The 7,996-nt window shown below is 38.5% G+C and overlaps 1 non-coding gene across 1 annotated transcript; it reads right to left on the reverse strand.

The window, feature by feature from the left end:
• Positions 1-6,856: 6,856 nt before the first annotated feature.
• LOC123324250 lies at positions 6,857-6,992 on the reverse strand. Its single transcript, XR_006539729.1, has one exon. It is a non-coding gene; the product is annotated as a small nucleolar RNA U109 (small nucleolar RNA).
• Between the last annotated feature and the right edge of the window lie 1,004 nt (positions 6,993-7,996).

The following is a 7,996-nucleotide window of genomic DNA, read 5'->3' on the forward strand; positions in this document are numbered from 1 at the left end:
CCTTTGCTGTGCAGAAGCTTTTGATCTTGATGAAGTCCCAAGGGTTCATTTTTTGCCTTTGTTTCCCTTGCCTTTGGAGACATGTCTTGCAAAAAAATTGCTTTGTCCAATATCAAAAAGGTTGCTGCCTTTGTTCTCCTCTAGGATTTTGATGGATTCCTGTGTCACATTTAGCTCTTTCATCCATTTGAGTTTATCTTTGTGTATGGTGTAAGAGAATGGTCCAATTTCATTCTTCTGCATGTGGCTGTCCAATTTTCCCAGCACCATTTATTGAAGAGACTGTCTTTCCACTGGATATTCTTTCCTTCTTTGTCAAAGATTAGTTGACCATAGAGTTGAGGGTCCATTTCTGGGCTCTCTATTCTGTTCCATTGATCTATGTGTCTGTTTTTGTGCCAGTACCATGTTGTCTTGATGATCAAAGCTTTATGATATAACTTGAAGTCAGGCATTGTAATGCTCCCAGCTCTGGTTTTCTTTTTCAACATTCCCCTGGTGATTTGGGCTCTTCTCTGGTTCCATACAAATTTTAGGATTGTTTGTTCCAGCTCTGTGAAAAATGTTGATGATATTTTGATAGGGATTGCATTGAATGTGTAGGATGCTCTGGGCAGCATAGACATTTTAACAATGTTTATTCTTCCAATCCATGAGCAAGGAATATTTTTCCGTTTCTTTGTGTCTTCCTCAATTTCTTTCATAATTGTTCTGTAGTTTTTGGAGTATAGATAATTTACCTCTTTGGTTAGTTTTATTCCTAGGTACTTTATGGTTTTTGATGCAATTATAAATGGGATCAATTCCTTAATTTCTCTTTCTTCTGTCTCATTGTTATTGTATAGAAATGCAACTGATTTCTGTGCATTGATTTTATATCCTGCCATGTTGCTGAATTCCTGTGTGATTTCTAGCAATTTTGGGGTGGAGTCTTTTGGGTTTTCCACATAAAGTATCATGTCATCTGCAAAGAGTGAGAGTTTGACTTCTTTGCCAATTTGAATATCTTTTATTTCTTTTTGTTGTCTGATTGCTGAGGCTAGGACTTCTAGTACTATGTTGAACAATCGTGGTGAGAGTGGTTATCCCTGTCGTGTTCCTGACCTTAGGGAAAAAGCTCTCAGTTTTTCCCCATTGAGAATGATATTCACTGTGGGCTTTTTTCGTAGATGGCTTTTATGATATTGTGGTATGTTCCCTCTATCCCTACACTGTGAAGAGTTTTAATCAAGAAAGGATGCTGTATTTTGTCGAATGCTTTCTCTGCATCAGTTGAGAGGATCATATGGTTATTGTCTTGTCTTTTATTAATTTGCTTTATTACAGTGGTTGATTTGTGAATGTTGAACCACCCTTGCATTACAGGAATAAATCCCACCTGGTCATGGTGAATAATCCTTCTAATGTACTGTTGGATCCTGTTGGCTAAGATCTTGATGAGTATTTTGGCATCCGTATTTGTCAGGGATATTGGTGTGTAATTCTCCTTTTTGGTGGGGTCTTTGTCTGGTTTTGGAATCAGGGTAATTTGGCCTCATAGAACGAGTTTGGAAGTTTTCCTTCGATTTCTATTTTTTGAAACAGCTTCAGTAGAATAGGTATTATTTCTTATATAAATGTTTGGTAGAATTCCCATGAGAAGCCATCTGGCCCTGGACGCTTGTTTTTTGGGGAGATTTTTGATTACTGCTTCAATTTCCTTGCTAGTTATAGGTCTGTTCAGATTGCCTATTTCTTCCTGTTTCAGTCTTGGTAGTTTATAAGTTTCTAGGAATGCATTCATTTCTTCCAGATTGCCTAATTTGTTGGCATATAGTTGCTGATAAAAATTTCTAACAATTGTTTCTATTTCGTTGGCATTATTCATGATCTCTTCCCTTTCATTCATGATTTTATTAATTTGGCTCTTTTCTTTTGGATAAGTCTGGCCAAAGGTTTATCATTCTTATTAGTTCATTCAAAGAACCAGCTTCTAGTTTTGTTGATCTGTTCTGTTTTTCTGGTTTCTATTTCATTGATTTCTGCTCTAATCTTTATTAATTCTCTTCTCCTGCTGGGTTTAGGCTTTATTTGCTGTTTTTTCTCCAGCTCCTTTAGGTGTAAGGTTAGCTTGTGCATTTAAGATTTTTCTAATTTTTTGAGAGAGGCTTGGATGGCTTGTACTTCCCTCTTAGGACTGCCTTTGCAGTAGCCCATAGGTTTTGAGTCAATGTGTTTTCATTCTCATTAGTTTCAATGAATTGTTTAAGTTCTTTAATTTCTTGGTTGACCCATTCATTCTTTAGCAGGATGCTCTTTAACCTCCAGGTGTTTGAGTTTCTTCTAAATTTCTTCTTGTGGTTTGTGGTCTGAAAATATGCAGGGAATAATCTCAGTCTTTTGGTATCAGTTGAGACCTGATTTGTGACCCAGTATGTGAACTGTTCTGGAGAAAGTTCCATGTGCACTTGAGAAGAATGTGTATTCTGTTGTTTTAGGATGGGATGTTTTGTATATATCTTTGAAGTCCATCTGGTCTAATGTGTCATTCAAAGCTCTTGTTTATTTGTTGATCTGCTTAGATGATCTGTCCATTGCTATGAGTGGAGTGTTGAAGTATTCTACTATCATTGTATTATTATTGATATGTTTCTTTACTTTGGTTATTAATTGTTTTTTATAATTGGCTGCTCCCACGTTGGGGGCATAGATATTTATAATTGTTGAGCTTCTTGTTGGATAGACCCTTTAAGTATGATATAGTATCTCTCTACGTCTCTTACTACTGTCTTTGGTTTGAAGTCTGATTTGTTTGATATGAGGCTTGGTACCCCAGCTTTCTTTTGAGGTCCATTAGCATGGTAAGTAATTCTCCATCCCTTCACTTTCAATATGGAGGTGTCTTTAGGTTCAAAATGAGTCTCTTGTAGACAGTGTATGGATGGGTCCTGCTTTTTCTACCTAATCTGATATTCTGTGTCTTTTAATTGGAGCATTCAGCCAGTTTACATTTAGAGTAACTATTGAAAGATACATATTTAGTGCCCTTGTATTGCCTGTAAAGTCCCTGTTTCTGTAAGACTGTCCCTGTTACTTTCTGGTCTATGTTATTCTTGGGGTCTCTCTTCGCTTACAGTATCCCACTTAATATTGCAGGGCTGGCTTTGTGGTCACATATTCTTTCAGTTTCTGTCCATCCTAGAAACTCTTTATACTCCTTCCATTCTGAATGATAGCCTTGCTGGATAATGTATTCTTGGCTGAATTTTCTTCTCATTTAGTACCCTGAATATATCTTGCCAGCCCTTTCTGGCCTGCCAGTTTCTGTGGATAGTTATGATATAATTCTGATGTTTGTCCCTTCGTAGGTAAGAAATCTGTTCCCCCTAGCTGCTCTCAGGATAGCTTCCTCAGCTGTAAGATTTGCAAGTTTCACTATTATATGTTGGGGTGTTGATCTATTTTTATTGATTTTGGAAGGAGTCCTCTCTGCCTCTTGGATGTGAATTCTTGTTTCCTTCCCCCGATTATGGAAGTTCTCAGCCATGATTTGCTCAAATATACCTTTTAGCCCTCCCCTCCACCCTCTCTTGGAGCCTGATGATCCTGATATTGGTTCTTTTCAATGTATCATTAAATTCTCTAAGTCTCTCTTCATGTGCTATGAGTTGTTTTTCTCCCTTTTCTTCAATTTCCTTCCTTTCCATCAGCCTGTCTTCTAGATCATGGTGATTATTCTCTCTTCTGCCTCACTTACCCTAGCTGTTAGAGTATCCAATTTAGACTGCATCTCATTCATAGCATTTTTATGTTTGACCTGATTAGATCTCATTTCTGCCCTTAGAAATTCCATATTGTCACGTATGCTCTTTTCAAGCCTAGTTATAAGCTTTATAATTGCTATCCTGAATTCTGTCTCTGACATCTTGCTTATATCAATATCTATTAGTTCTGTGGCAGAGGACATTGTCTCTGGTTCTTTTCTTTGTTGAGAGTTCCTTCTCCTAGTCATTCTGTCAAGAGATGGTTGAGTGAATGCTGAGTCCAACATATTAACAACCCAAGCAAAATGCACCCTAGAAAAAATCCGAGGTCGTCAGAAGCTACCACAGATATGGAAACAAAGCCAAGATGATCCAAAACAATATAAAAGGGGTGGGGGAGACTATAATCTCTCAGGGTGGACAAAGCAGGGTGATCTACCTGCTTGTGACTGATTTTTGGTCTGTGTGTTAGAAGATACTATATCCCAAAATTGCAAAGAAATCAGAACTTCATATATAGAGAGAGTGAGAAACAGACTAGTGTGGAGCATAAATCTATAAAACATAGATATGAAAAAAATGAAAGTTAAAAAGGAACTTAAAAACATAATTTGGGAAATTAGAATCTATTTGAAATGGGAACAGGGTAAAAAAAAAAAGAAAAAGAAAAGAAACAAAAAAGAAATGTAAAATTTTAGCCTGAAGTATAAGTGAGTCATGAGGGAACACCTGGAGCTCCCTATATTATTTCCCCTGGCGCTGGAGTTTTACAGTCCTTTGAGAAATAAGCTTATCATTCACCTGTTTTTCCAGTCTGTCTTCTGGAGGAGGGGCCTGCTGCTCGGCTTCTCAGGTGTCTTTGCTTGGGTGGAGTTGCCCCACCCCTTGTCAGAGGTATGGGCTTAATGTGAGCTGGTCCTCTGTGTGGCTTTTGTCCCTTTCTCTTCTCTTTCCACTTCTCTTTGGAGGGTCAGAGCAAATATGGCCATGTGGGAATCTCTGGCCTAGAGACACAAGGTCGGGGTTCCTTTTCTTCAATAAACCCTCCAGGTCAAACCATCTCCACTTCTGTGTGTTCCAAACTCCACAGACTCATGCTATTCGCACCTGCTGCAACTCTCCTGGGGGAGTTCCAGAGACCTAAGGCCATCTCTGTGCTTTGTGCCTTTGCAATTGCTAGTGGCCATGGGCTTGCACATGCACCCTCTTCCACAGCTCCCAGGTCATGTCTGGGAGCTGCTGTCCCCCCTGCTGTCCTTTCAGGGGCCACACTGCCCTGAGAGCTGTTGCTCAGTGGTGGGTACAAGCCACTTCATATATCCCCTGGGATGCACCGTCTAGTCCTTTTGAGGGTGGTCAGGCAGAAAGTGGTCTCCCTACTGGCCCAGCTCAAGGTTTATGGTGACCGGAGCTGAGTCCCTTCTGGGTTCACTGACCATAACCGGTCTCCCTGCTCCACTGCTTGCACACTCTATCAGTTCAGACTCCCCCGTTCTTTCTGAGTCTCCTGGGATCCTGAGACCACAATGATCCACCTAGAATTCTGCCCTATTGATCCCATGCCCTTTTCAGAAAGGGATGTCTCTCACTGGAGCAGATTTCTAAAGGTCCCGATTTTGTGCTCCAGTGTTATATCACTTTCTGGTGGCCGGCTTATGAAGGCCCCCTCCCCCCTCCATTTATCTTCTGATATTTCCCCCAAAGATTCAAGGTTATGCACCTCCTACCTTGCAAAAAGTAGTCATTTTTCTGCTTGTAGAGGTCCAGATAAATTTTCTTACATCTCAGGTTGAATTCATGTGTGTTCAGAATGGTTTGATAGATATCCAGTTACATTTGAGGGACCAGATGAAATAAGGTCCCCTACTCTGCCACCATCTTGCCCCTCCCTCTTGATACTCTCATTTTTGTTCATGCATCCTTTCCTGATTTTTTTTTTTTTTAGTAGTTGTCTATCTGTGTTCTCTTAGAGCTCATTGACCATTTAAAAGAAGGTTATTTTAAATTATTTTTCAGGTAATTCATAGATTTCTGTTTCTTTAGAGTCAGTTTCTAGAGATTTTTGTTTCTTTGATTGTGCCATATTTCCCTGTTGCTTCATATGCTATGTTATATTTTGCTGAAATTTGGGCATTTGAAAGAATGGGCACCTCTCCCATTCTTTACAGACTGGCTTTGTATGGGGGAAGACCTTTACCAATCAGCTTGGCTAGAGATTCTGGAGGCCTTTAAAGTGTTTTCTGGAGATGTGTCTTCTGGGCTTGTACATAGGATTTCCCAGCTAGAGAGGTTTGCCTATTTCTTTTTCTGAAGTTCATAACCTCTTGTTTCCTCTGATGTCTATCTGAATTGCAGGTTCTCAGGTGCTGCAAGAAGCTACTGAGTTCTCCTTCGTTTTCAGTGTCCCTCAGATATCCAAAGTATGTCAGCTCCCTGTCAGTGTTCCAAATTGGGTTAGACAGAAACCAGTCCTTGGTAGCACTTGAAAGGGTGGATAGCATGGAGGACATTAGGAGAAGAAAGAGAAAAATGAAGTGGGGGATGGGAATTGGAGGGAGAGATGAACCATGAGAGACTATGGACTCTGAGAAACAAATAGGGTTTTAGAGGGGAGGGGGGAGGGGATTGTTTAGCCCGGTGATGGGTATTAAGAAGGGCACATACTGCAGGGAGCACTGGGTATTATACGAAAACAATGGATCGTGGATCACTACATCAAAAACTAATGATGTATTGTATGGTGACTAACATAACACAATAAAATTTTAAAAAAAAGAAAAAAAGAAAAGAAAAGCACACTCTGGAATGTTACTCTTTCTTTCCTTCCTGAGAGAGAAGCCATGAGTTGAGTATTTTATCCTGATCAAGCTGAGCTGTGCCAGCTGGGTGAAAGGGTTATCTTGGATAAAAGGCAATGGCTTTTCTTATTCATTTCAACACCACTATTCTTGCCTGTGCACTAGCCTGGAGTACTGTAATTTCTTAACTATTTTCTGGAGTTCCCAAAAAGACTCTTTGTACCATTTACTTCTGTTAAGTTGGTGTCTCTGTTGGGGGAATGAGGTCTGGGGCTTCCCATTCTGTCATTTGTTGATGCCACTCCTAACTGGAACACTTTTGAGAGGGAACTTAATTTACTGTAAGGTTGGCAGCCCTGAGAACTCCTTTTTTTAATGTAGCATGTAATGGGTGTATTCCTGCTCCCCAAAGAATGAGGAGCAGACGAGAGTGAACTTAATTTATATATAATATATAACTCAACTGGGACACTTTTGAGAGGGAGTGGTTAAAATTATTAAAATTATATAATTTTCAGAATTTATTAACTATGTAAGATATTGGCTTTGTTACACTGGGAGGCCTATAAAACAGTTCTATTTAAAAATATTTGCAAAAAAACATTTGCAATAGAAGTATATACTTATGTATGTTAAGCCAAAATATCATTACTACAAAAGCCAAGTAAATTTATCTTGAATGTTGAAATTTTAAACTGAATTACAATGGCATTCACAATAATGAGAGCTATTTCACTTTCATCATAATGAACTTCTAACCTTGATTCCCTGCAATAGAATTAAACAATGAATTTTTATTGGACTCATCCTAATGAGACACTTCTCTCTGAAGTGTCTAAAGGCTTTGAAGTAAAACTGACGTAATTTAACACTTTGAGAAGTTCTTCTTCTGCTATTGGAGCCAACATATTGGTAGTTCTCACTTTACTTTTGTACATGCAAAAAACACTTAGAATTGAAAATGAGCAAAATAATTTATAAGTTTGCTCCAAATGAAGTCATGCTTTATCTGGAAATATATAAGTACTAACTCCTGAAGCTACATGTGTTAAATCTGCTTCTTTGGGCAAATTTTTTACATAACAACTGCTAACTTTTTATAGAAGGAATTACATTGTCCTTTTTTTAAAAGTAATCATTCTGTTGAAGTGTAATTTATGTAATCCACAGGAAAATGCACAGATTGTAAAGTGTAGAGCTCAATAAACACTTTGAATCAAGAAATAGAACATTAACACCACCCCATTCTCCCACAATTATACATCCTTCTTCCCCAAGGGTAATCATTATCCTGATACCTAGCACTGTCATTTATGTTACTTACTTTTAAACTTCACATAAATGGCTTTTTTTTTTTTTTTTACCTTTGACTCCTTTGCCTCAATATTGTATTTGTGAAATTCATCCATGTTTCATATAGCAAGAGTTTCTCTCTTTTCTTTGCTGCAAAGTATT

Source organism: Neomonachus schauinslandi, chromosome 2 (assembly GCF_002201575.2).
Source record: "Neomonachus schauinslandi chromosome 2, ASM220157v2, whole genome shotgun sequence".
In the NCBI taxonomy this organism is placed as follows: domain Eukaryota; kingdom Metazoa; phylum Chordata; class Mammalia; order Carnivora; family Phocidae; genus Neomonachus; species Neomonachus schauinslandi.